Genomic DNA, 27,337 nt, shown 5'->3' with positions numbered 1-27,337 from the left:
TCAGGAAATTGCAAATCGAAAGCACAGTGAGACATCACCACACGCGTGGCCAATGGCTGTCATCAAAAATGACAAGCAATTAACACGTGTTGGTGAGGATGCGGAGGAAAGGGAGCCCTCGTGAGCTATTAGCGAGAATGCAAACTGGTGCGGCCACCGTGGGAAGCAGTATGGAGGGTCCTCAGGAAATGAGAAGTATAAATACTACGTGATCCAACAATCCCCGCTCTGGGCATGTATCCAGAGGGGATGAAATCACGATCTCAGAGAGATACCTGCACTCGCCTGTTCACAGCAGCAAGACCAACACTGTGTCATTTCACTGCCACGTGGAATCTGAAAAAGCCGAACCCCTAGAAGTAGAGTGAAGTAAGGGCCAGGGGGTAGGAGAAAGAAGGTACTGGACCAAAGGTACAAACTTCCAGTTGGAAGGTGAGTCAGCTCTGGGGATCTCCTGTGCAGCATGGGGATTACGGTTAACAATTCTGGGTTATATCCTTAGCAGTTGCCAAGAGAGAGTTGCTTAAATGTCCTCACCGCTAATGCTGTGGCCGTAATAATTTGTAATATATGTGTCCCAAATCAGTATGCAGTTTACCTTAAACTTACACAGTGTTTTATTTATATATATATATATGTATGTATTTAAATATATATATATAATATATATCTAAAAATATATTTGTGCATATATAAATATATATTTATAGACATATATAAATATATATTTATATACGTATATAAATATGTGTATATACACATATATATTTATATATGTATATAATGTATATTTATATGTATATATAATATAATAATATAATAAATATAATATAATAATATAATATATAATATAATAATATATAATATTGTTATATACATTATAATATTATTAATATATTATTATATTAATATAATATATTAATATATTATATATTATTAATATATTATAATATATTATATATAATATGTAATATAATAATATATAATAATATAATATAATAAATATAATGTATATTTATTTATATGTATATAAATATACATGTGTATATACACATATTTATATACGTATATAAATATATATGTGTATATAAATATATATGTGTGTGTATATAAATAAATATGTGTGTGTGTGTGTGAATGACATCTCAATGAAGCTATGGGGAACACTGAAAAACAAAAAAACTTGCCACTTTCCATTTAAATTTACTCCTGTCCAGTTTTTGCAGCTCTGTTGGCTTTGAGGAGGATAAATCCACACAGATGCTGAGCTCGGGCTTGACTCCCCACACCTCCCCTGAAATCAAGTCCCTTGAGCATGAGTGCTCCTATCTTGTTCACTAGGTACAACCCCAAAGACTCATACGGAAGAAATGCTCCGAGAACATTCTTTGAACACGGAAGAGACAATGTCATGTACGAAGTCATTGCCCAGCTTATAGGACAGAAAATGTGACCCCAGGTGCGCCTGGGTGGCCCAGTCGGTTAAGCATCCGACTTGTGATTTCAGCTCACGCCATGATGTCGTGGTCTGTGAGTTCGAGCCCCACGTCAGGCTCTGCGCTGGCCACGTGGAGCCTGCCTGGGATTCTGTCTCCCTCCTTCTCTCTCTGCCCCTCCCCTGCTTGAGCTCTCCCTCTTTCTCTCAAAATAAGTGAACATTTAATAATAAAAAATTAAAAAGGAAAAAGAAAATGCGGCCCCAAAAGCATTTCGGGAGTCAGCTGAGGAAGGAGGGTCCAGGAGTGTAAAAAGTACATCACGTAGCTCTAGGTTTTTATGTCCAGGGACGCAAGAGACTAGGGGTACGATAGCACCTGCTCTCAGAGGTTCAGGGCACTTTGATCAGCACGTGTGCCCTCCTGAGGTTTGGAAGGTGCGGTAAATCAGGCGCTAGACTCCACCCCGTGCCCTTATCGACCATCGAACGCTAGAGGTGAGCCCGTGACCCTTGTCACCCAGACAAGCCACTGTGGTGCTTGTCTCCTCACAGCCTCGCCTCCTCTCTGCCCTCAGGGGAGAGTCCAGAGAAAGGTGGGAAGCAAGTGATTTCTCCTGACCCTCCAGCCCGTCCTCTGGACTCCCGTAATTACATCAGAAGTGTTGTCAGGAAGAAGGAGAGCAGACTTCCCTTGCCCCTTCAGAAGGATGATTGCAACTGAGTCCGAAGGAGAACGTCCAACCGTCAGAGCGAAACAGGCTGCCTCCCCAAGGGAGGTCGAGGGACCACATCGGTGGCATCATCGAGGGAAATCTCCACTGGAGATTGAGCTTCAACTTGATGACCTACCTCTCTAATAATAGCACACCTCCGTGAGCACAGCCAGCACCCACGGCCAACGCCAGCGGACCCAGAGCAGGTGCTCTAATCACCCCATTCCAACCTCTGAGCTGAGTCAGGGCCACAGAGGCAAGTGGCCCTTTTATCCCCTGGAAGCAGGGTGCCCCTACGATCTATCACACAAACTAGGACGCTCTTACAAATGAAAGGGGACGGTTATAACGTGGCCTGACAGGGCAGATCGGGAGCTGTGGTGTTCTAAGTAGAGGGCGCCATTAACAAAAAGGCGTGGACTCTTGGTGGGAGCCATAATACTGAACCACAGTGTTCATTAATGGCCTAACAATCTGCCTGGTGTGGGGAGCCTGGGTGGCTCTGTCGGTTGAGCGTCCGACTTCGGCTCAGGTCATGATCTCACAGTTCGTGGGTTCAAGCTCCGCGTGGGGCTCTGTGCTGACAGCTCGGAGCCTGGAGCCTGCTTCCGATTCTGTGTCTCTGCCCCTCCCCTGCTTGTGCTCTGTCTCTGTCTCTCAAAAATAAATAAATGTTAAAAAAAAATTTGTTTTAAATCTACCCGGTGCTATTAAAGACTGAGAATCTTCAATGAACCTAGCAGTAAATATAGCAATGTGATGTGTCATATAAAGACACTTAGGCTGGTAACTCTGGGGGGGACGGGTTATGATTCAAGGGGACTCCTCAGGTCTGGAGAGAGAAACACTAAGGAAAGGACAGTAGGAGGAGACATGTTTCATGTTGCATTTCCATAGATTTTTTTTTTCACATTTCTCCTTTTATTTTTATGTATTCATTCGTTTATTTACTTATTTATTTAAATTCAAGCCTACAGTGTAGTATGGTTTCAGGAGTAGAACCCAGTGGTTCATCACTTACAACACCCAGTGCTCATCCCAACAAGTGCCCTCTTTAATGCCCATCCCCCGTTTAGCCCATCCCCCACCCACCTCCCCTCCAGGAGCCCTCACTTCGTTCTCTGTTTTGTTTTTTTTTTTTTTAATTTTTTTTTCAACGTTTATTTATTTTTGGGACAGAGAGAGACAGAGCATGAACGGGGGAGGGGCAGAGAGAGAGGGAGACACAGAATCGGAAACAGGCTCCAGGCTCTGAGCCATCAGCCCAGAGCCTGACACGGGGCTCGAACTCACGGACCGCGAGATCGTGACCTGGCTGAAGTCGGACGCTCAACCGACTGCGCCACCCAGGCGCCCCCGTTCTCTGTTTTTTAACAGTCTTTTATGGTTTACCTCCCTCTCTGTTTTTATCTTATTCTTCCTTCCACAGATACTTTTTTTTTTAACATTTATTTATTTTTGAGAGACAGAGAGAGGCAGAGCATGAGCAGGGGAGGAGGAGGAGAGAGCGAGAGATACAGAATCTGAAGCAGGCTCCAGGCTCCTAGCTGTTTGTTAGCACAGAGCCCGACGTGGGGCTCGAACCCACGAACCACGAGACCATGACCCGAGCTGAAGTCGGACGCTCAACCGACTGAGCCACCCAGGCACCCCCCTATAGATACTTTTAAACACCCTTAAAATAAGACTAAAAAAAGCTTCAACTGCTTAGGCCAAATTATATGATTTTTTTTCTTTTGTTTGCAGCAGTTTGGGGGTGTCTGGAATAGAATTTGGGGGGAGCAAAATCTCCCTGCCGCATCCAACCGTGCTGGTATTGCCACGTTTTACAACCATGCAAACCTCGGGTCCTCATCCATAAAGCCAGCCCCGAGACCTCTGCCCCCGGGACTCCATCCAGCTTGGCCCTCTGAGACTTCACACTCCCGCTGAACTTGCACATCAGGCCAAGCCCCGAGGACCCACCAGGGTGATTCACTTAAAAGGGTTAGCAAATAACCATGACTTAGTAATGCATCAGTGTGCACACCTAGGAGTCATGTCTGTCCAAACAGCTTTATCTCCCCTCTCCAGGGCTCCTAAAGACTCACACTGGAATAGCTCGCAAATTCCCGTCTTTTCTGATTGGGCCCATTGAATGGGGCCGTCACAGTGTCTTCACAAATGGCATTTCCATTAACATTTTCTATTTCTGTCCACTCGGGGCACCTAAAGATTTCCCACCAAGATTTACATTGACTATTTTAAGAAAGTGCTTTTAAAAAGCCAACGCGTTGGCTAAGTTTAAATCTGACTTTCTCAAGGGATGCTTAAAAGAAATATACTAGGGTTTTGTTTTTTTTTTTTTTTTCAAGAACCTTTGTAAGTTCAAAATAACATTCCAAAAGGAGTCACTAGAAAAACATTCAGGGTAAGAGGGAAAATTTTTCTTTTTTTTTTTTTGCAGACCTGGCTACAGCTTAATGTTTTTTCTCTGTTTGTTTTTTTGTTTTTTTTTTTTTTCAACGTTTATTTATTTTTGGGACAGAGAGAGACAGAGCATGAACGGGGGAGGAGCAGAGAGAGAGGGAGACACAGAATCGGAAACAGGCTCCAGGCTCTGAGCCATCAGCCCAGAGCCCGACGCGGGGCTCAAACTCACAGACCGCGAGATCGTGACCTAGCTGAAGTCTGACGCTTAACCGACTGCACCACCCAGGCGCCCCCTCTCTGTTTGTTTTTTGACACAGAAAAGTCAAATAGCTATAAGAGTCAGATAATAACTGGGAAAAAAAAAATGGGCTGTGCTTCTCACATCCAGAATATTTACCAAAGAGGGAGGAGTCGATCCATTGAATGTCGACATCCATTATTCAGTAGGCCAGGTAGAAAGAGAAGATTTTTGACAAATGGTGGATCAAAGGCAGAGCTTTGGAGATTCTCTTAGATCTTACAGTAGCAACGTCGCAGCCATATTTGAACTGTGCCAACTGGAACTTTCCATCGGGCTAATGACCCACGACCTTCTGATGTCATTGCCTTGTGGAATGCCTGATATGCTCTGACAGCTGCCAGTCAGGAAGATAAACCATGGATGATTACTTCAACAAAAAACATAGAGCTGAAGGGATTGTCTCCCTAGGCATAGGGACAGATCTCTGCTGGCAGAGGAGGGCGAATGATGTCTCAGTGAGGATCGGGTTTTGCTGATAAAACTAAAAAAACCCTCATCCTAGTGGCCAGGGGGCCAGGGGGAGGCTTACAGCTGGTGGGGCAGCACCACAATGTCATCAGGGACCTAGACCTTGATGGTTTCCTCTGCCACTTTGAGCGTATGGCTTCTAGTCTCCAGATTCACCTCATGGTCCTATAGAGCTGCCAGGCTACCGTCCATTACAACTGCATCCCAAGTAGGAGGGGAGAGAAAGTGGGGGAAGTGTGGTCCTTCTCTTTTGGACGATGTCCCAGGAATCCTAGATGACACTTCCATTCTGTCTCATCGGCCAGAGTGTGGTCACGTGGCAATTATCAGCCACAACAGAGGCTGAGAGTTGGGTGCCCAGGGGTCTCTTTCATAAATCCAGCCTACAGTGTGCCTTTTCTTATCTTCCAGCGGCAGCAGCTCGCCTGAAGTCAGCATTGTAGCCTGGAAAAGGCTGGATGAGTGTTTGCTCACCACTGGACATAAAAAATAATCTGCATGTTTGAAAAGGATGCGCTGAACTCGTGACCTGTAATAAACGGTTAGTGCTTAGTCTTTAAAATGCAGGTAAGAGTCTTCTCCTGTGCTTTTTCCAGAAATGAATAAGCCAAAAAAGCCCATGGTACAGTCTCATAATGATGTGGAGTCTTCAAGTGACTTTTTCTTTAAGGTTTTATTTTATTGTTAAGGAATCTCCACACCCAACGTGGGGCTCGAACTCACAACCCGAGATCAAGAGTCACACACTCCACCGCCTGAGCCAGCCAGGCGCCCCTCTTTCAGTTTTTAATACATGATACTCAAAGGGGTTCTTTCACACCAAAATCTATAATGATGAAAATGAAGGAGTTATTTGGGAATAAGTGTGTCCATTATTTATGTACTCTGGAAGGAAATGCATGCTGGTCACAAAACCATTGACTGAAGCCACTGTCAACAACAAACTCTAATAATATGGCCCCGGTAGGGTTTTTTAAGTGTGTTTTTTCTCTCCCCCCAGCTTTATCGGGGTATAATTGACGAACAAAATAGTGAGATATTTAATGTACACAGTGTGATCATTTGATAGACGTTTATGTTGTGAAAGGGATTCACCCCATCCAGTTAAGTAACACATCCCTCTCATTTATTTATGATTTGTTGGTGAGAACATATAAGTTCTATTCTCTTAGCAATTTTCAGCGGTGCAATACAACATTATCCACACAGTCATCGTGTTATACATTAAATTCTCCTATCTTATTTATCTTACAACCCTCTCTCCCTACTTCCCCCCTCCCTGTCCCTGACCACTTTATAAGCCTCTGTTTCTGAGCTCAGCTTTTTTAGGGTTTTGTTTTGAGACTCTTCCTACTTCGCACTCCCTCCAGTAGGCAGATTCTTTTTTTTAATGTTTATTTTTGAGAGATAACACAAGCTTTATTTTTGAGAGAAAGAGAGAACACAAGTGGGGAAGGGGCAGAGAGAGAGGGAGACACAGAATCCGAAGCAGGCTCCAGGCTCTGAGCTGTCAGCACAGAGCCTGACGCAGGGCTCGAACTCATGAACCCTGAGCTGAAGTCAGATGCTTAACCGACTGAGCCACCCAGGAGCCCCTCCAGTAGGCAGATTCTTGATGTCCTGGAAGGAAAGTGTCTTCATCTTGGGTTTTTCCACCTCCTCCTCCTCACCCTTATGCCCAGAGGCACATAACCTGATGTGGATAAATAGGTTCAGAAACCTCTGGAAACTGCATGTCAACTTGTGTGTACTTGCATATTTGCAGTGGGAGCAGGACGCTCAGCAGATTCTCAAAAAGGTCTGTGCTCCTTAAAACTGCTGTCCTGGTGGTTTGTGCTTCAGCAATGCAGACACCCACTCCCAGGCCACACACACAGGGTTATCTTGTGCCTCCAAGTCTACCAGGGGACAAGGAGAGAAGGCATCCCGGGTAAAGAGAAGCACCGCGAATCTGGTAAACTCCTGCTTTGCTTCAATATTTCAGCACAAAACCTGTCTTCTCTGTAAAACTGACTCCTTCAAGCAGATGGGGGGTTTCTTTGTTCAGCTTAAGCTGCCTGCACCTTGGTGCATCATACTGCATTGTCACTGTTTGCCTGTGTTGTGATTGACTTTTCATATACGTATCACCTATGACCACAACTGGCACATTCCAATGAGTTTCCAGTGGGTGGGCATATTGATGATGGATGGATGGATGGATGGATGGATGGATGGATGGACGGACAGATGGATGGATAGGTGGATGAAGGATAGATAGATGGATGATGGATTGATGATGGATGGGTGGATGGATAGACGGACAGACTAAAGGATAGATGAACCTTCTCTTCTCATTACCGCTTCAGCATTAGCCACAGATCCATTCTGTTCCCTATCAGATCAATCATTTCCCTAACTCAGGGCTAACATTAATAGCAATGCCTGAAACTGCTGAAGGTTTAGGCTTTAAAATACACAATCCTGGGGCGCCTGGGTGGCTCAGTCAGTTAAGCGTCCGACGTCAGCTCGGGTCACGATCTCACAGTTTGTGGGTTCGAGCCCTGCGTCAGGCTCTGTGCTGACAGACTTCAGATGCTGTGTCTCCCTCTCTCTCTCTGCCCCTCCCCTGCTGGCCCTTTGTCTCACTCTCAAAAAGAAATAAAAACATTAAAAAAAATTTTTTTTTAAATACACAATCCTGATTTATTGAACTTCGGTCCACCCGTTTCTGTTTTCTCCGGACGAATCCTAGAGCCGCAGCGATATTCTTTAAATGGGCTCCGTTCTGCTCCCTAACCAATACTATCTTCTTTTTGACCGGGACTGCTTCATAACTGCTTTTTTGCAGAAGGAAAAGGAGCTTCCGGGCTCTGGCGGATCTGAATGTAGCACCATTTTTCACAAGTTGTTTTCGCTTTAGCAACTTTACGTGGCTCTCTGTCAATCGCCAGTCCCCACTCTCGACAGTAACTGGATTTTTTTTAAAAAAATGGTCTATTTGGTTCCTTCCTGGGGTTTGACTGCGTTTTAAGTTTGCGGTGCTGAGTGGCATGTTTTAGATGTGCTTGCCCCCGGGAGCTGATGAACTTTGCCTTCCACGTCGACAAACCACGAAAGACACAAGAACCGGGAGAGGCAAGAGTTACTGTGTGGCGAGCCCAGAGTCTGCCTCTGCCTGGAGCGGCGTTTTGGATACAACTCATTATTTGTGGAAATGGTGTGTTCCACAGGCAAAAATAGCTTTTTAAAAAAAGAACCAATCTGTACCCTCCTGAAGTCATGTCAGAATGGATGCAGGCTTTCTCATGGAAAGGAGAACCATTTTATTATGGCCTGAAGGGTCCTCGTGTACTGGGCCTGGCCACACGAAGCCTAGTCTAGGAGGCTTTAGGGTCCAGAACCAGCGAATAGAGGCTTAATGATGAGATAATGAGAGCAGAGGTCACGGGTGGGAAACAAGTTTTCTATTTGCAGCCACACAGCCATGGGAAAGTCTCACCCAGAGACCATCAGCTAACGAAAAAAAAAAAAAAAAAAACCATTGAAAACGGAGAAGAATGTGGGAACTTTCCCTTACCTGATCTTAAGCACAGAGGGACACCAGACTTTAAATAATAAAATCAAACCGTAGAGGTCAGCTTCATATGAGAATCAGCAAAGGGAAACACAAAGAGGAGGGGAAAGAGAGGGGAGGGAGTAAACGGAGAAGAGGGAGCTTTTGTAATTGTTTTAATCACTGGCCTATATTGTTACTCTCCGCAAAGACATGAAGCACAGATAGGTTGAGTAACCTGCCTAAAGTCAACACAGCTAGCTGGGAGAGGAGCCGGGATTTGAACCCCAGCAGCCAGGCTCCAGGGTCTGCCATGATGGGGGTGTGAGGGAGGGCTTGGGAAAGCTGAGTGTTCCAGCTCTGACCCCCATACTGCAGACTGACTATTTGTATCCCTTCAGGATTCATGTGTTGACAGCTGACTCCTGATGGGAGGCCGGGCCTTGGGGTGGTCAGGTCACGAGGGCAGAGCCCGCACAGATGGCCTCAGTGCCTGCAGAAAGGAGGGTCCTTCCGCCATGTCAGGACACAGCGAGAAGGCGATTCAGATATGGAATCTTCCAGTGCCTTGATCTGGGACTTCACAGCCTCCAGAACTGTGAGAAATAAGTCTCTGTTGTGTCTAAGCCCCTCAGTCTATACAGTGTTCTGTTTATAGCAGCCAGACGGGGCTGAGAGCCCACAGAGCTCCCATTCCGAGTCCCCTTCCGAGTCGAGCTGCCCACACTCCACTCACACCACTGGCTGTTGGTAGAGCACCTCTGAATGCCCAGCTCAGCTCATCGCCCCTCACCCAGGGATGAGCCCGGCCTAACCCTCCCAACCTATGTGACCTGGTGTCCTGTCCCCGGGGGGCCTGGTGCCCCATGTCCAATGGGAACATCCAGGAGTTCTCTGCCCACACCTGCCATCAACACACCTGGCCTGGCGCTTTGATCAGTTCACATCCACGTTCCTGTCCTAAGCCGATGGAGTCCCTGGCGGGATATAGCGAGAGAAACACATCCCGACTTGGATCTCGGCACTTAGGGTTCAACAGAAACCAGCGCTGAGAGAACGTGTTGAAGATCAACGGAAACGCAGCTAGTCCTCAGTGAGGACGTGCACAGTGGGGTCAGAGGCCGATGCTGAATGGACTCCGTTCCGATCCCATCGCTGTCGAAACCTGGAAGTTTCGGCCAAGCCGATAAACCCTGCGGGACGAACACTCCAGCCTCAGTAGCGGCTGGATGTCTGCAGGTGGAAACAGCACACAGTGACTTCTTGACTAGATGGAGGGATGTTTCCAACCTGAACATCTGCCTTGAGGAGACTCGACTGTATTGGGAAAATGTTGTTTTGTAGATGATACACTGTAAATCACTTCTCTGCCCGAAAAGTTCTAATCTAATCACAGGCTTTGCCTCTGGTTCGGAAGACGCGGTCAGGGAGAGGCCTGGGTTTGAGTTAAGCTGTGCTGAGGAGTGGAGTGGATACAGTGCTGGAACATCCGGACCCCCCCAGCTCCTGGGAGCATTGGGGGCCGGTGGGATCTCAGCTGCATATCATTCAGGCATTTGCTCCCGGCTGAACAGAATTGCCCATGGTTTCATACGCTCCCAAGGGGCCCGTGTGTTCACTGCCTGCTCCTTGGAGACAAGGGGGATGAAAAGGCCTCTCAAGGCAGGACAGCTTTGGAGGAGCACCCCCATTCCAGAGTGGGCTGGGGTTCAGGACCAGGAGTAAAGAGAGGAAGCCTTGGTTCGTCTCAGGTACCATATTTAAGGGGTTGCCAAAGATCTCAGGAATCAGGGTGTATATGATTTCAATGCACCGTTTTCCTTACATAATGCAAAAAACATCCATGATAGTTAGCAAAATTGCAAACCCAGGCTGACCTCAACAGGGCCAGGATTAGGGTGAGGAGACTAAAGTTAAGTCCTACAGGTGCACGGTGAAATTCAGACTTAGTTCAAACTTTGTGTATCGTGGATTATTCTTTTTAATACTAGCTTAAAGCTATTTAAATGCTGTCTTAAAACCTTACGTATCTTGCCTGCTGAGTTTTCTGGCACCCCTTACATACTACCCCCAGGCAAGACTTTGTCACCCTGGTCCCCGGCTGGGGTCTGCTGGTCCCACGTCAGGGTAACTGCCCCCTGCCCCCATGCTGCCTGCTTTCCTCACTCCCTGTAAGATTTGGGGCACCTGGGTGGCTCAGTCGGTTAAGCGGCCGACTTCAGCTCAGGTCACGATCTCGCGGTCTGTGAGTTCGAGCCCCATGTTGGGCTCTGGGCTGATGGCTCAGAGCCTGGAGCCTGCTTCCGATTCTGTCTCCCTCTCTCTCTGCCCCTCCCCCGTTCATGCTCTGTCTCTCTCTGTCTCAAAAATAAATAAAACGTTAAAAAAAATAAAAAGATTTATTCCTAAGCCACACCCAGTAAGCCTCCTATATCCACGCCTCATGATGTCTAGGTCGGTTTCCTGGGGAACCTTACTGAGAATGAGGAGACAGCTCCGTAGCATAGAAAACTTATACGGTGGGCAAACCCAAGTTCGAGGCTCAGCCCCACAATTCACTGAAAGTGTGGTCCCAGGCAAGGCAAGCTGTTTTCCTCCAGTGCAAAATGAGAACAACGATGCCTGTCCTCCATCTCATCCTGGAGCACTGTGAGGAGTACACGAGCTGATGTAGGCAAGGAATTTCATTCCTCGTCTGGCAGATAACAGGTGTTTGGGAAACAGGACTCCCCCTCCCTGGTTTCATCCTCACCGGCCCTTAAGCAGGCTGAAGAGATCATCAACATGACCCAGTGCAACAAGACTGAAAACTTCGGCAAAGGGATGACAGCGTCTCACTCTGTGTGTGTGTGTGTGTGTGTGTGTGTGTGTGTGTGTGTGTGTATGTTTGCCAAACGAGCCTGGGTGCATCCTTCTCCAGCTAAATCAGCGCGCTTCATCCTTTTGGCTGCTGGTAATCTGACCCAGTGCTTCCCGGTGAGATCCTAACGTGTGAGGTCTTGCTTCTTAGTCGTCTCGAAATATCTGTGATTAGGGACCATTAGGGACTGGGGTGCCTGCCATTCTCTTTACGGCCGAGGAGGAAGTCCCCATGTGCCACTATCAGTGGCGAGACGGCATCTGTCAGCCGCCACAAATCCGCAGGCTCATTCAGACCCAACGCCAATCTTGCGGACTTTATCTCCGTTCCCCCAAATGCCTCAGACTGTTTGCTTCTCGCTGATAGGGGAATCTGGAATCTCATTTTCTCAATGGCCAGATGATTCCTAAATAGCAAGAAACTGAGATAGGTGTTACGGAGTGTCAAGGAAATCAGGAAAACCAAACAGAGGATACAGCCCCCTCCTTGAAGGAGCTTCCAGCCTTCCTGTAGGGGAGAGAGAGTAAACAGACGTGAGACCAGCAAAATCCACAACCGTCTCCCCACATGCTGCCTGGCAGAACCCTTCAGGGGGCTCATGTGACTCCTCCGCCCAGCTCTCCTGCACCAGCCCCTCCCTCCACCCCAGACAGAAGTCACTTCTTTCTATTTCTGTAGCTAATTGCAACACTATCACGGTAGCATATTAGCGTATACAAGAACACACACGTAAAAGCATCTTGAAATGCTATTCCCGTCTCTAGAAGCTTTACTTCAAATGTGATTGGCTACACCTACTCTTGTGCATCTTTTTGTCTCGTCCATGGTATTTGTGCAACATGGGTGCTCAGTAGATGCTGGCAAAGGAATGGTACCTCTAGGAAAGGCCAGAAACCCCGAGTGAAGAAAGGAAGAACCTGTTTCCAGGAGAGGTGAATTTTTTTTTTTCTGAGACGGTTTTTTTTTTTTTTTGTTTTATATTTTTTTCCCCCGCGAGCGCCGGGGGGGGGCAAAGAGAGGGGGGGGGGGGGTAGAGACAGAATCCCAAGCAGGCTCCACACTGTCAGTGTGCAGCTGGACGTGGGCCTTGAACCCACAGACCATGAGATCATGACCTGAGCTGACATCAAGAGTCACGCTTAACCAACTGAGCCACCCAGGTGCCCCTCTGAGACACTAACATGTTCCTCTGGAGTCAGAGTTACAAACCGGAGCTCTAAGGGCCACATTCAGCCTCCGTACACATTTACTGGGCTGGCAGGGCGTTGCGAGGTTTGAAATCTAAATTGCTAGCAGACCCATCCCCCAACATTTGCCATCCTTCCTTGTCTGTCCTCTAGGCCTGGGACAGATACCTGGTTCCCAGGGCCATCTGACTTCTCCTGCTCTGCAATAGCCTGTCCACAGCCGCTTCCCTCTCTGGAGGTAGACCTGTCTGGCCAAAACACCTGGAGCCTTAAGTTAACTTTTCCTTAATTTCTCAGCCCTGTCCCTAAACGTAAGTAGGGTAAACACTCCTCGTTCCGAGCCAAAACCAGAGCTGGGGAGACCAGGGAGGTAGCCGTGATGGAATGCAGACCAGAAAACAATGCTGGTTTGTTGGTTGGTTTGTTTTTTTCCTGTGAATCCTGACAGCCACCTTGCGATGAGTTCTTTATCCCCATTTTACAGATGAACAAGCTGAGGCTCAGAGAGGCTATACACTTGCCCAAAGCTACAAAGCTGGGAAGTAGCAGAGACACGTTTCAGAGCCCCCACCCCTAATCTGCATGGAGCCCCCACCCCTAATCTTATCCCACTTGGAGCTGCCAGGGAGAGAGGCAGCCCCAGGGCAATGGGGCAGCCTCCATTAACAAGGGCAGAGTTGGGGAGGAGGGTGACGCGTGTTCTGAGCAGCATGGGGCTTTGCATGCAAGTAATTCCTGTTTATCTGCAGTAAGGCAGGCCCGTCATGTGCAGATAATCCAAAAATAGTTTCTAATTTTTCTTGGGATAAATATAAATTTTTTTGGCAACAGACACCCCCTTCAAAGCGTGTTTTGATTAGAGTTACACGAAAAGGGGTTCTTATTCTCTGAGGATTTGCCAACTCACGGGCGAAAGGGAATTGAGAAGCATGCCGGCCGCTTTCTCTCCTGCCCACCAGCAAGTCTGTGGACAAGACGCACAGCTGTCCATGAAAGGCCACCGGGTGGAAGGAGGTCATGGGGGCTGCGTGTCTGCCACTCTTAAACAGAAAACCCAACTCAACCTTCCTCACTTCGCAGACGTTTCTTAGGAAACAAAGATCTGGTTGGGAAGCATCTTGGCCAAGGTCACAAGGCAAGTTTGCACAGAATTGGAACTTAGAATGTAGAGCCCTTGGCTTTTCAGTACTAGCCCTCCTCCCTGATCCTAACGTTGGACTGCTCCAGAGTGAGGAATGACCAGGAATTGGGGTAAAGAGGTGTCTGTCTGCATACGGTTCAAAGTATGGGCCCAAAATAGGAGGGGCAGAAAATGGCGGGTGGGCAGTGCTCTGTTCTAGACCCGGAAACCAGACTTCCTTGAATACCCTACTTCTGAAAAGTAATGAGCCACTTGGAGGCAACAGTGAGGCAGTTTCAGTAGTGTGGACGGGGCTGAAACTTGGAGTCCAACAGACCTATCTGATGTGGGGCACAAAACCTATCCTGGCTTTCCCTCAACTACAAAATTCAGTTACCATGAGAACTCCCAGGAGTGCCTGGCGGTCTTGAGGGTTCATGTAGCCCCTTGTGGGTGCATCTGGCTTCTGTCAAGTGATTTATTGATTAAATTTAGTGATTTACTGGTGGGTCACTTTTCCTTCATCCAAACATCTCCAGTAGATGAAAGGGAAGTTAATAAATTGTCCCACAAAAGAAAAACAACATGTATCCTCTCTGTCCCTCAGACTCCAAACCCATGCTCTTCTGTGCCACCATTAGATGGTGATGGCAAAAGTGGTGACAGAGATGGACAGGGGACATGGGGAGAGGAAGGAGCAGGAAGTGAAGCCACCCTCAACCATTGTTTTCTGAGTTCACATGCTCTAGTAGACCAACGTTGACCAAAGTCATCCAAGGCAAACAGGAGGACCATTGTGACTGGAAGCGTTAAACCAATGGGTGCCATGTTTCTGTCTCCACGATGGGATCTGAGAAAGCCAGGAGTTGACCATCAACGTAGTCTTAACTCTCAATTACTTGATCTAAGTTGATTCTCAGGAATAACCCAGGAACTGGTCAGAAAGGATTCAGTAATCCCATTTGGCAGATAAGCAAATTGACATTCAAAGAAGTTAAATGATTTCTCCAAGCAAACAGGGCATGTATGATAGAACTGCTGTTCTAACCTCTGGTGGACTGGAAGGGGCTGTTCACTCACCTCATAACTGCTTGAGGACAGTGTGTCTCTCATTTATCTTTGTGTCCTCAGTGCTTAGCGGACAATAGGCAAGCATTTGTTGAGGGAATGGGTTTCCTATATATCATGCTACTTGCGTATATTTGAAGAATCCACTATAACGAATCCCCACGCCTTGTCATCTCAGTAGCGGAAAATCTCTGTGTCTAGAAACTGAGCCAAGGATAAGTCAGTGTGACAAGTCTTTTTTTAGCCATATTAAAGAGGTTTAGTACAAATGTTCTTACCTAATCATAATTCCTCAATCATTTACAAAGTTATTATTTGCCCACTTTCTAAATATAATCAAGAGGCCTGAATTCTCTAATTTCCTATGGGAAATGGAAGTAACATAGCATCACCCGATGACATAATTTCGATGTATTTAGGTACAACAGAACGAGAAGCTGAGTGAACCGGGCATGTCTTTGTAATTAACATTGCCAACTTTGGGGTTTTATCTGGAGCCCCCCAGTTTTGTAGTCCTGTAAAATATCGTATTTTGGAAAAAGGAAGTTCCCTTCAGGGGAGAAAAAAAAAAAGTCCTGTGTTTCTTATTTCAAGATAACTCTGCCCTCCAACATCTCTGAACTCATTGCCTCTGGTCTTTGGCTTGCATTCTTGCCTATGTATGATGCGTCCCCCTGTCCGTTCACTTTCTTGCCAGACCGTCTATGTAGACAAGAACTCTAAAGCCAAGTGTAGGAAGACAAGAGGAGGGGAGATGTCAGTAGTTTCGCGCTATGAAGGAGCACTGACCTGACCCCTGAGTCTGAACTCTTTGACATCACCCACTCAACATGGAAGCTGATAAGTAGGAAGCAGCTGCATGCCATGATTCTGTGCCATTCTGTTAGGTTTTAGAGGTGGCATTACAGTGAGGAAGAAGGCAGGGGGGAATAGGAGATAGTATAGATTATCAGAGGGAGTGTCTGAGTTTGCTGGGGCTGTTACAACAAACTATGACAGGCCAGGGGGCTGAAACAACAGACATTTACTCTCTCACAGTTCTGGACGCCAGAAGTCTAAGATTCAGGTGGCCACAGGGTTGGTTTCTTCTGAGGCCTCTCTCCTTGGCTTGTAGGTGGCCACCTTCTCCCTGTGTCTCCACTTGGTCTTCCCTTTGTGCATATATGCCCCTGGTGTCTCTCTGCATGTCCTAATCTCTTCTTTTTATACATACATTTTTTCTTTAATTTTAGGTAGCACACATGCACAAGTAGGGGAGGGGGCAGAAGGAGAGAGCTAGAGAGAGAGAGAGAGAGAGGGAGAGAGAATCTTAAGCAAGCTCACACTCAGCGCAGATCCTGATGGAGGGCTTGATCCCATGACCCTGGGATCATGACCTGAGCCAAAATCAAGAGTCAGACGCTCAACCAACTGAACCACCCAGGTGCCCCCTAACCTTCTCTTGTTTTTTTTTAAATTTTTAATGTTTATTTTTGAGAGAGACAGACAGACAGACAGACAGAGTCGGGGGAGGGGCAAAGAGAGAGGGAGACACAGAACCCGAAGCAGGCTCCAGGCTCTGAGTGGTCAGCACAGAGCCCAACATGGGGCTCAAAACCACGAACTGTGAGTTCATGACCTGAGCCGAAGTCAGACGCTCAACCTACTGGGCCACCCAGCTGCCCCCTAACCTCCTGTTCTTACAAGGACACCAGCTGGTTTGATTAGGGCCCACTACATCAACCTTGTTTGATTTAATCACCTTCTCCAAAGACCATCACATTCTGAAGTACTGAGAGTTAGGCTTTAACATATGAATCTTGAGAGAATACGGTTTAGCCCATAACAGGGGGATGTGTACATACACCAAAGTCAGGCTTCATCTTCACCAATTTTTTCAAGGCAGATTTAGACATTGGACCCAGGAAAACGAAAAACAAAATATGTTTTCTAAGAGCATTGTACACTGGTAAATGTTTAACAACTGTAGGTCAGGCAAAGGGGAAGCCACGATTTGTAGTGTTTGTCAATTTCTGTGGTGTGACCATCCCCACCTCCATATATTTCAAGTTAGCACTGTGGTGTCACTGAACACAGGGTTGGGAAGCGATTCAAACAGGCAAATCTCACCAACACACCTGTTAATAATGGGAAGGGGAAGTGATGCTGTGTTGTCCTGGCCAGCTTCCTTCTTGCCATAGTTGTGTCTGGCTCAAAGTCCTTCCTTACTCCTATAAGCTACTGGTTCTCTCATTTGGCAAACTGGAGATCTATACATCTAAACATTTCCCGTTTCCCTTCATCTGGACTTGCAACATTTTAGTATCGATACACAAAATCCTTGATAGAACCCATCTCAACTCTCACTACTGGACAAGCCATCTCTTAGAATGATCATAGGGGAAAGGTGGCAGATGTAAGAAAATGTTCAACAGTCTCCAAAAAGGGAATTGAACTGATAAATCAAAGGAAATGCCCCTCCTTTCAGTAACAGTTACTGAAATAATCATAGGCAACCTAATCTCTAAGGTGTATTTTCAGTACTCTTTAGAGAATTTTACATTTATGAGGCTAGTCCTGAAAAGGAAGCAATCTGATGTTAGAAAATACTTACTAGCAATTAAAAAATGATAAATGCATTTTAAAGTAAAATATATGCTGTGCATAGCAAATTAATGTAATTATAGTACAAGTTCCAAAAGCTTCCCCATAACTTTGGAGTATAGGAGAGAAACATGATAAAGTGTTAAAAAGATGACACGCATGGGAGGAATGACCCAGAAGCTCCAGTATTTCTGTGGAACAAGAATTCCAGAAAGAGAGATAAGAATGTTCAAAAGATTAATACTGAAAAGAAATAAGAAAAGAAAAAAATTATTCCTGAACTACAAAAAAGACACGAGTCTTTTTACCAAGTTTCACATCTAATGAATGGAGACACACATCAAGACATAACTTCTTTGTATTTTTTTTAATCGACTAGTGGGGAGAAAATCCCATGAGCACTCAGATACTATTTAAAAACTACCCACAAAAGAAAAAAAGTCAATTCTACATCAAACTTGTCCTTTACAACATCAAAAACTAGAGGTCAAGTTTACAGCTTTTGGATGAGAAAATACAGTGACAGAAATGTTCTTCAACATTCAGGCTTTAAAACTATACCAGTGCACCCATCCCTGCAAAGTAGACCAGAGAAAAACAAATAAATAAAATAGAGATAATGCAAGATTGAAGAAGGCAATATACAAGTAAGTGGTGGTAATAAAAACAGTAATATTTAGACTACGGTTTCATAGTTTTTGTTAAAGTGATTTTGAAACCGAATGCAAATATAAGAACAATTCTTGCCAAAAATACTGTATCATGGAAAAGTAAATAAAGCCTAATTATCTTCTACTGGATTTAATATTCCTGGTCATTTTAACAAAAGCTAGAAGAGGGAGCATAGCAGAGGCTAATTTATAATCTAGTTTGAATCAGAGAGGGGTTCCCAGGAGCACCATTTATCTAAGTTCTTGCAGAATGTCTAGGTGATAAAAAGGAGAAGATTGTTCTTAACATAGGGAACATGCAAATGGAAGTCCAGGACATTAACAGAGAAATACATGTTCAATTGCTTTTTTAAAGAGATGAGGTAGTAATAAAAGACTAAGATATAAAATTTGAAAATCACTATAGGAAAGAAAAACATAAAGAGAAAATTATGGGGCACGTGGGTGGCTCAGTCTGACTTCAGCTAAGCGTCTGACTTCAGCTAAGTTCGTGATCTCACAGCTCATGAGTTTGAGCCCCATGTTGGATCTGTGCTGACAGCTCAGAGCGTAGAACCTGCTTCGGATTCTGTGTCTCCCTCTCTCTCCCTGCCCCTCCCCTGCTCATTCTCTCTCTCTCTCTCTCTCTCTCAAAAATAAACATTAAAAAAAATTTTAGTTATGAGATGAATGCTTTTTTATTTTATTATTTTTTTAGATTTTTTAAATTTTATTTTTTTTAATTTACATTCAAGTTATAGTGCATACAAAATTTTTTAAAGAGAAAATCATTATGGAATCAGAGAGAAGCAGAAAACATAAAACAAGATGAAAGAAGTAATGTTCACAAATAATTTATCACAATAAATATTAATGGGTTAAACCTCCCCCATTAACAAAGACTCTGAAATGGAATCAGATTGAAAATCCAGATTGTGTATGTTTATTAGATAAGTACCTAAAACAGCATGGCATGAAAAGGTTAAAATAAAAAGATGTACAAAGTTGTAACTTGCAGGAGAAAACAGAAAACACAGGGTTAGTAACACTAACATTAAAGAACTCAAGGCAAGAAGTATTTAATGGCACAAGGTTGTGTATCTGTTGCTGTTTCCTTGGTATAAAATGGGGAAAGTAATAAGATATAATAAGAAAGTAATGGAGAATATTATAAGTCCCATAAGAATACTAAGTGAGATGTTGCTTAAAAGTATTTAGAACAATTCTGCCTGGCACATAGAAAGAGTTAAATAAATGATGGTGTAGAACTTAAGAGACATCGTTAACCAGTGTCTTCAAAATTCCTTCATACCACACCTTTGCTCTCTCTACAACCCTACTATAGTCTGTCATTATACTTCTGCTGGATTACAGAAATAATCCCCTAACTGCCCTCCCTGTCTCCAGTCCCACACACTTCAGTCCACCCTGCACAGATTAATCCTCTTAGAACACTATTTTTAGTATGTCACTCTTTGGCTCTAAGGTTATACCCAAGAAGAAATCCAAACTTTCCAGCCTGTTATTCCAAGCTCTCTACAATCCTCCGTGATCCTACCTTTATTTACAGGCTTATGTTGTATATTTTCCATATGAACTCTCCGGGAACATTCACCTTTCCAATAGCCCTGAAACATATTTTAATCACTTCTGTCTCTGCGTCTTTCTTTGTTCACACTTGAAAGCTCCTTACATTTATCTCCAGGTTGGCCTTCTCTTCTGCCAACCAACCCCAGTCCCAGTCTCTCTCTAAAGGGGGAGTCTAGCCTGTTCCACAAAGAAATTTTCTTCTTCCGATGACTCAAGAAATTCGGTCCTATATTCTACCACTTAAATAAATCCTCCCTTCGATCCTTCCTTACCATAGATCATCAAATTTAAGACTGCTGATTATATGATAAATCATTATTGTATGCACAAGAAAGAAAAACGATGTGTCAATTACCATGTGACAGTCCATTGATTTTTAAGAGGCATTACTTCTTTGGTGATAGTGCAAAATGGGAAAATGTGCATCTTAGGCTGAGTAAAATACGGTAGGTGTTTCATTCATTCATTCATTCAATAAATATTTTCTTATTGCCTACCGTATGCTCAGCATTGCACAGATGGTGTCGCCAAACAGTACCTCACAAGGCACGTACATTCAAGTTTATACTCTTTGCACACGTCTTTTACCACCCCCTGCTCCCCAAAAAGTCCCAGGCCAAGCAAATGAACACAGAGGATTATTACTGTGCGTTATTTGCACTGCTTTATAAAATTACTGACTTCCCAGTTATTTTGAATAACAGATGAGCAGATCCTTGTCTCCTGTTGATTTCAGATTTCTGGATTTTACTGCTTTAGAACCCACCCTGGAATCCATGATGGCCACCAGGCGGGGGGTGGGGGGCGGGGTGGTGGTGGTGAGGGCAGACATCCAAGGATTCTGGAGAGATTGCAGGATATCACTCTGGGAAGCTCCTACTCTTGGAGCATATTCCTTGGAGAGTTGAGTGGGGAAGAGGGCGCCTGGCAGCCGACAATCCTCATTCAGTCAATCCGCAAACTTGTAAAGAGATTTATAATGTGTGAGGCTCAGTATGAGACACACATTAGAGCACGTGCAAAGAGGGGTATGCTCTGAAATGAATACAGTGCTCTCTCAAATGAAGCCAGTCCTTTAGGGGACTTCTATACTTTCAGTTCTGTCTCGTTTTCTTTTTTGATGTTCATTACCACCCAGTGAAATAGCCAGGCCGCATCTCACTAGTCCCATTTTACAGTGATGAAAGTGAGGCCCAGAGAGGTTCAGAGAACTGCCCAAACTCAAGTGGCTGAAAAGGTTTCCCAAATTGTAATTCACAAATGACAGCTCTTGACTGTAAATCTAATGCTCTTTGCCAGATTATACATGTAGAGAGTTAGGGATACCAATGGGGTGAGTGGATTTTCAGATAATTCCACAAGTCCTGATGGTATTCCAGAAACATCACCCCCATCCCCTGCCAACAAACACAAAAATCAAAGAACCATGCCAAAGAGTACCGACTGAATTGAACGTCTGAAGGTCCAAATATGAATGACGCATAGAAGGTCTGTGCAAACCAAATTAGCAATGGAAGGTGACAGGAAAATTTCAAATGTCCCCATGTTCTGTTTAACCCTCTGCTCTTGTCTGTGGCTTGGTCCTGACCGAAGAGCTCCAGATGGAATGGACAGTGTCTGGGGCCAGGCTTTGGGGTGTGCTTTGACGGTAAGTTGGCATGTCGCCAGGCTGGGCCTTGACCATGTCCTCCACCCCCCGTGATCCTGGCCCACGTTGGCTGGCTGAATTATTTAAATATTGTCCATTACTAGTTAATAGACACAACATATTGAAAGTTTTACAATCAAATATTTATGCTGCTAGAAAACATTTTACATTATCTTTAAACAGCCATGTCATCTATTTATTTTCATTCTGTGATCTTTCTGTTTTGTATCAGAATTGGAGAATTTAGCCTATTTACGCCGAAGTAAATATTATGATGAAAACATTGGATAGCTCAAAAGTAGACTTTAGTAAAGTGCAGAAGTATTTTTTGTTAGGGTCAATTGCACAACATCTCTTGCATGGAAATACATTAAGAAATTTCCTTGGGATGCTTGAAACATGGAGATTAATATTTCATGGCTAGACATTGCCTCGACCTGCCTTTGGTCCCCCTTGATGGAGCATCCTGACCCTTCTAGCCATTCATCCCTTTTCCGACCTGGAGAGAAATGCTTCTAGGGCACAGAGAGGGCATTTGCACATGACTCTGGTCAAGGAAGTACATTTCATACCTAATCTTGGGCTGCAAGTAAGCGTTATTACCTCTAAAGTTACCATGGTCTGAAGCCATCTGTTTGGGAATCAAAGGCCACACACCCCTCAGCTTGGCCTCCTCTCTTTCTGCCAGATGCTCCTACCTTCTAAATGCTTCTCCCTGATTTGCTGCTTTATTAGGCCTCCAAAGCTAGTGACCCATGTTTCAGGGCCAACTTACCTCTGCCCCTAGAGAGGGACCAGCCAGTAAATTCTTCCCATTGCTGAGTCAGAAAAAAGACCTTCCTTGAATATCAAGTGGTGTGTGTGTGTGTGTGTGTGTGTGTGTGTGTGTGTGTGTTTTCCATGTCATTTTCAAAGAACACTCTCAAAGGCACAAGAAAGGTGCCAGACCTTCAAGGGGCCAGAAAGCACCAACTTTATGATGAGCCTTGACTCCCCGTGTCTGACTTCTGGCATTCAAGAGCGAATTTCAGCCCCTAAATTGGCCCTTTCGGACCCTACTCCTTGAGTGTCACTTCTTCACCCATATCTGATTTCTCAAGCTCAGGCTGAACTCCCAATAGAGTGATAGCTGTCTCACACCTCTCTTTGGAGTCTCAGTTACCTGCAGACTTTCCAGGAGCCTCACCAGACTTGAAGAGGGTGTAGGGAGAATGAGGCACATGTCAGAATCTATGCCACATTCCCAGAAGCCTTCTAACCTCCTTGAATGTCAGCTCCTTCCCCTAAAGAAAGAAGGAAGCTGTATAGGTCTTAGGATTACTACATGAGGAATAGATAAGAATTTATATGTCCTTGTATGTATTATGTGTAAAGTGCCTCATGCTATGTTTGGTCCAGAGTGCGTACTCATCAATTAAGTAGCGGTAAGTATGACCATTACTATTTGTGCGCAGATGCCCTGATTTCCTCAAAGACCTCTCAGGTCTTGATTTCCCCTGTTGCTCTCCCATGTGAATATGGTTTTCCCCCAGTCATTATCTGAACATCAGCTCTCAGTCGTGCTTCCTAACTACAAGAAGTCATGGGAGATAGGATGTGTCAAAGAACAAGACAATAGAGAAACACGGGGGGAAATGAAGGGTAGAAAATCCATGCTTTAGAGGAAATTACTCATTGTGTTAAAAATACATACATACCCAGCAGGGGTGCCTGGGTGGCTCAGTCAGTTAGCATCAGACTCATGATTTCAGCTCAGGTCATGATCTCACAGTTCATGAGTTCAAGCCCTGCATCAGGCTCTGTGCTGACAGCTTGAAGCCTGCTTGAGATTCTCTCTCTCTCTCTCTCTGTCTCTCTCCCCCCCACCTCTGCTCCTCACACACTCTCGTGTGTGTGCTCTCTCTCTCTCTCTCTTAAAAAAAAAATTTACACCCAGCAAATATACAGTAAAAGAAGAGGAGCGCCTTTCTACAGATAAGACAGGATACAAATAAGACAGGAACTCAAGAACTGGTAAGGGCAGACCTGTGCCACAGAAACCCTGGTTCAAGTCCCCATGTGAGGACCCAGAGAAGGTCCATTTCCAGGGATCTCAGCTTCCTTGTCTGTAGAATGAGACATTCCATCCAGATTCGTTCAACAAATATTTAGCAACCATTTATGGACTGTGTACTACGTACAAAGAACAGTTCTAGGCACTGGGGTTCCTCTGGGGGCACAGGAGAGACAAGATTCTTGCTCACATTCCCGTAGTGGAGACCAAAAAAAAAAAAAAAAACAAAAAAAGACCACTAAATAAGATCATTTCGGTAAATGATAAGAGACAAAGAAAACAGAACCGAGAAATTCATAGAGTGTGTTTGGAAGGAGTGGGCTACTTAAAAAGGTCAGAGAAAGCGTTTCTGTGAAACTGATACTCCCGTGAATGGAGCCCAGGCATGCACAGCTCAGGTGGGAGGGGGCTCCAGGCAGTGAAGACAGCCGATGAGTGTGGGTGGGTGTGGAAAGGAGGGTAGTCCTGTGTAATTGAAGGACAGTCAGCTGAGCGAGCCTGGGGTGAGGTTGGGGGGTAGGCAGGTACCAGACTTCGGGGGACCTGAAAGCTAGCCATGTGCCGAAGGCACGTGAAAATCTGGCAAATGAAGAAGACTTCAATCAAAGGCATATTTACAATGATGTGGGTGTGGTAGAGGAACCACAAAGCACAGAAAATACCCGAAGGGAAAGGAATGGCAGGACACTTTGACCACCTCCGGTGCTGGGGGCAGAGTGGGGAGCGGTTCCCAGGACCCAAGGGAGGCAGCTGAATGAAAAACACCTCCTAGAAAGAGCTGTGGCCTTCATTCGATGGATGCTGCTGGGGTCAGGGGGACCCTGGGAAACCAGTACCCTGACCACGCTCTCCCACCTCCCTCCTACCCATACCCAAGCTCCCCATTGGCTGAACATGCCTGCAAGTGGGGGGGCAAAGGAGCCTATTAATGCTGGCCATATTGGTGCACCTGCCTCAAAGCCTCCAGAGTCAAGGGTGGGACAGGAAGAAGATGTAAGATCCAGAGAGGAGAGAGAAGAAGCCACCAGAAGACATACAGAATAGCCACAAGAAGGTGTTTGGTTTTATGCTGAGGGCATCAGGAAGCCGCTGGAGAGTTCTGAGCAAGGGAGCACTCTAAATGGATTTATAGTAAAATGATCACCCTGACTTCCGTGTAGAGAGCAGACTTTTAAAGGGGCAAGAGTGGAAGTCGGGGAGACTCTGTAGGAGGTTATTAACACCGTCCAAGCAAGAAATGCGTGTTGGTATGACCACACATGATGGTTGAAGATAAAGAAAAAGGAATGGATTTATGATAGACATTGGAAAAAACTTTCTAGAACAACAAACAATTTCCATCATTGGCAAGAGCTAAAGGTGATCCTTCTACAAACCTAATGGGCAATAAAAACGTACATATATTGTCACTGCTCTGGATTCAGCACCAGTGGCAACTAATGTTGCTTTTACAGTGCAAAGTGCATTAAGATCAACTTACCCACCCTCTGCTGTTTTCATTTATAAGAAGGAGAGAGAAAATAAGGAATTTTCCAAGCCTGGCATGTAGAAAAAAAAATGATTTGTCTAGTCGACCCGATAAATAACAAATAGTAAAGTCTTCTAGTTTTATGGTTGGCGTTATCATAAAGAACATGCTGTACTTATTATCTGGCTAAAGGGGGTTCGTGCTGTATGATGTTGAAGTGAGTTATAATCTTTAATAAACAAATGTCAGAAATTTTTAAATTCCACAGTCATGAATGCCTTGCAGAATGGTTGTCTTATTTTTCCTGTCTCTCTCTTTGGTGACTCTTCCATCGGACGTTAGAAATGCCTTTGCTGTGTTCCCAGACGTGCTATCGCTTCCAGCTAAAGATCTGAGGGCCATTTCTAACAATCCATGAACATCCCCTCAAGGATCAGGCCACCCCAGTGATGAGCAGCTTAAAGGCTGGTGTCACAATACCAATCCCAAGCCTCTAATTCACTCCTGGGAAGTCCCAGTGTCCCATAAATAAATCTGAGGAGGCTATTAAAATCATATCCTTATGTAAGATAGGCCTAGCATGGAAGGTGATCAGAGACCGAAGAACATTGTGGAAGGTTTGTTTGATCATTCTGCACACATTAGGATTGCTGAGGAAATTGATCATCTTTGCAAAATGTACATATACAGATCACAACTCCTAGTATCATAAAAAAATAAAGATCGTGGAGCTCCTGGGTGACTCAGTCGGCGGAGGGTATGACTTCAGCTCAGGTCATGATCTCGCAGTCCATGGGTTTGAGCCCCATGTTGGGCTCTGTGCTGACGGCTCAGAGCCTGGAGCCTGCTGTGGATTCTGTGTCTCCCTCTCTCTCTCTGTGTCTCCCCTGCTCATAGTCTGTCTCTCTAAATAAATAAATAAATAAATAAATAAATAAATAAATAAATAAAACATTTTTAAAAATTTTTAGATAAAAGATGTACATGTGAGTACCTCTGACATGACTGAGGTCTAATAACAGCCCTGTCACTTACCCAGCTGGATGATTTTGGTCGAACTGCCTTACTTGTCTGAGCAAGGCTACCCTTCTAGGAGGCACAGGGTTTTGGGGGAAATATTTCGTGTGTCGGGAGGATCCTGTCAATGTAAATAACTTGAGTCCCTCAACATCAGCGTGTCAGCATGATTCTGGCAGCCTATCAACACTTACCAGTCGGAGAAGTGATCAGCTCACCAGGCTGTCCCACCAGAATCAGGGCTGGTCACAGGGCCAAGGACAACTCATTAAGCTCCAGTGCTGAAGCTCACTTGGGCATCTGGTCAACCCCACCACGCACTGGAAGGTTAGAGAATACCGCAGGAAGAGAAACAGAGACCAGGGAGGGGGCCCACCCAGTCTGACTTGGCTGCAGAGCTCTTAGCCCAGGTGGCACTGTTGACCTCTGTAGCTCCTTGGAACCGCAAGAAGACTTAGAAAATTTCAAGGGAGTTACTCCAAAGCAAAGCACATCCCTGACATGTGGCATCTGGGATAGAGCCCCTCATCTAAGGATGGCACTCTTTCTGAATTTCAGTTTCCCTCTCTCTAAAATGGGCATAAAAATGTTACCTACTTCCCAAGGTCATTGTGTGTGTTAAATGAGATAACAAAACCATCCACTTGATGGTAGCTAATGTTGTCACGGACTCGTATGTACATATAAATACACTACATAAATATGCATGTTATAGCCCAGATTCAGCAAACTTTTTCATGATAGGTTATGTCTATCAGCATTTAACACGAGGCTCTATTTTCTGGCAGGTGCAGTGGTGTGTCTGTCTTCAAAACTGCCAATCGGCAAACCCAAATACAGCAGCAACAGCAAAAAAAAAAAAAAAAAAAGGAGACACAAAACCTTTAGAAACATTCGTTCTAGCTTCTCAAAGCTCTACTCAAGTAGGTACCAATCTACAGGGTCTGTTTCTCCTTTTCCAACAGGGCAAAAACAAAACTTGCAAAGTCTAGATACCTTAACACCGAAAACCTCTTGTTTCTATGATTATAATTAACTCAAGCATGGATCATTCCACATTGATATTGCCAGTGGAATCTGTAGAAAAACCTCAGATGCGAACCAATGCAAACCTGTGAGTTGGGGTTTGCTCCCCACCCGTAGTACCACACCCAGCCTGGAGGCACTGAGTTCTTTCGAGGAAAGTCTGGTTTCATGTCACTGGGGGCTGTTTCAAGGATGTTGAC

At 45.0% G+C, this 27,337-nt stretch overlaps 1 long non-coding RNA gene across 2 annotated transcripts in view; it reads left to right on the top strand.

The window, feature by feature from the left end:
• The window catches only part of LOC121015885 (uncharacterized), a 91,142-nt gene extending 64,162 nt beyond the window's left edge, over positions 1-26,980 (top strand). Inside the window, exons 2-3 of one of the 2 annotated variants that reach the window (XR_005784026.1) lie at positions 5,744-5,899; positions 26,900-26,980. This is a non-coding gene — a long non-coding RNA (uncharacterized LOC121015885). Of the gene's footprint in view, positions 1-5,743; positions 5,900-8,162; positions 8,922-26,899 lie in introns of those variants that run through there. The other variant, XR_005784027.1, reaches the window with a different exon arrangement.
• The last annotated feature ends 357 nt before the right edge of the window (positions 26,981-27,337 follow it).

Source organism: Herpailurus yagouaroundi, unplaced genomic scaffold, assembly GCF_014898765.1.
Source record: "Herpailurus yagouaroundi ecotype Mexico unplaced genomic scaffold, PumYag 208, whole genome shotgun sequence".
In the NCBI taxonomy this organism is placed as follows: domain Eukaryota; kingdom Metazoa; phylum Chordata; class Mammalia; order Carnivora; family Felidae; genus Herpailurus; species Herpailurus yagouaroundi.
The sequence above is the reverse complement of the archived record's forward strand: the minus strand, read 5'-3'. Positions and strand labels throughout refer to the sequence as shown.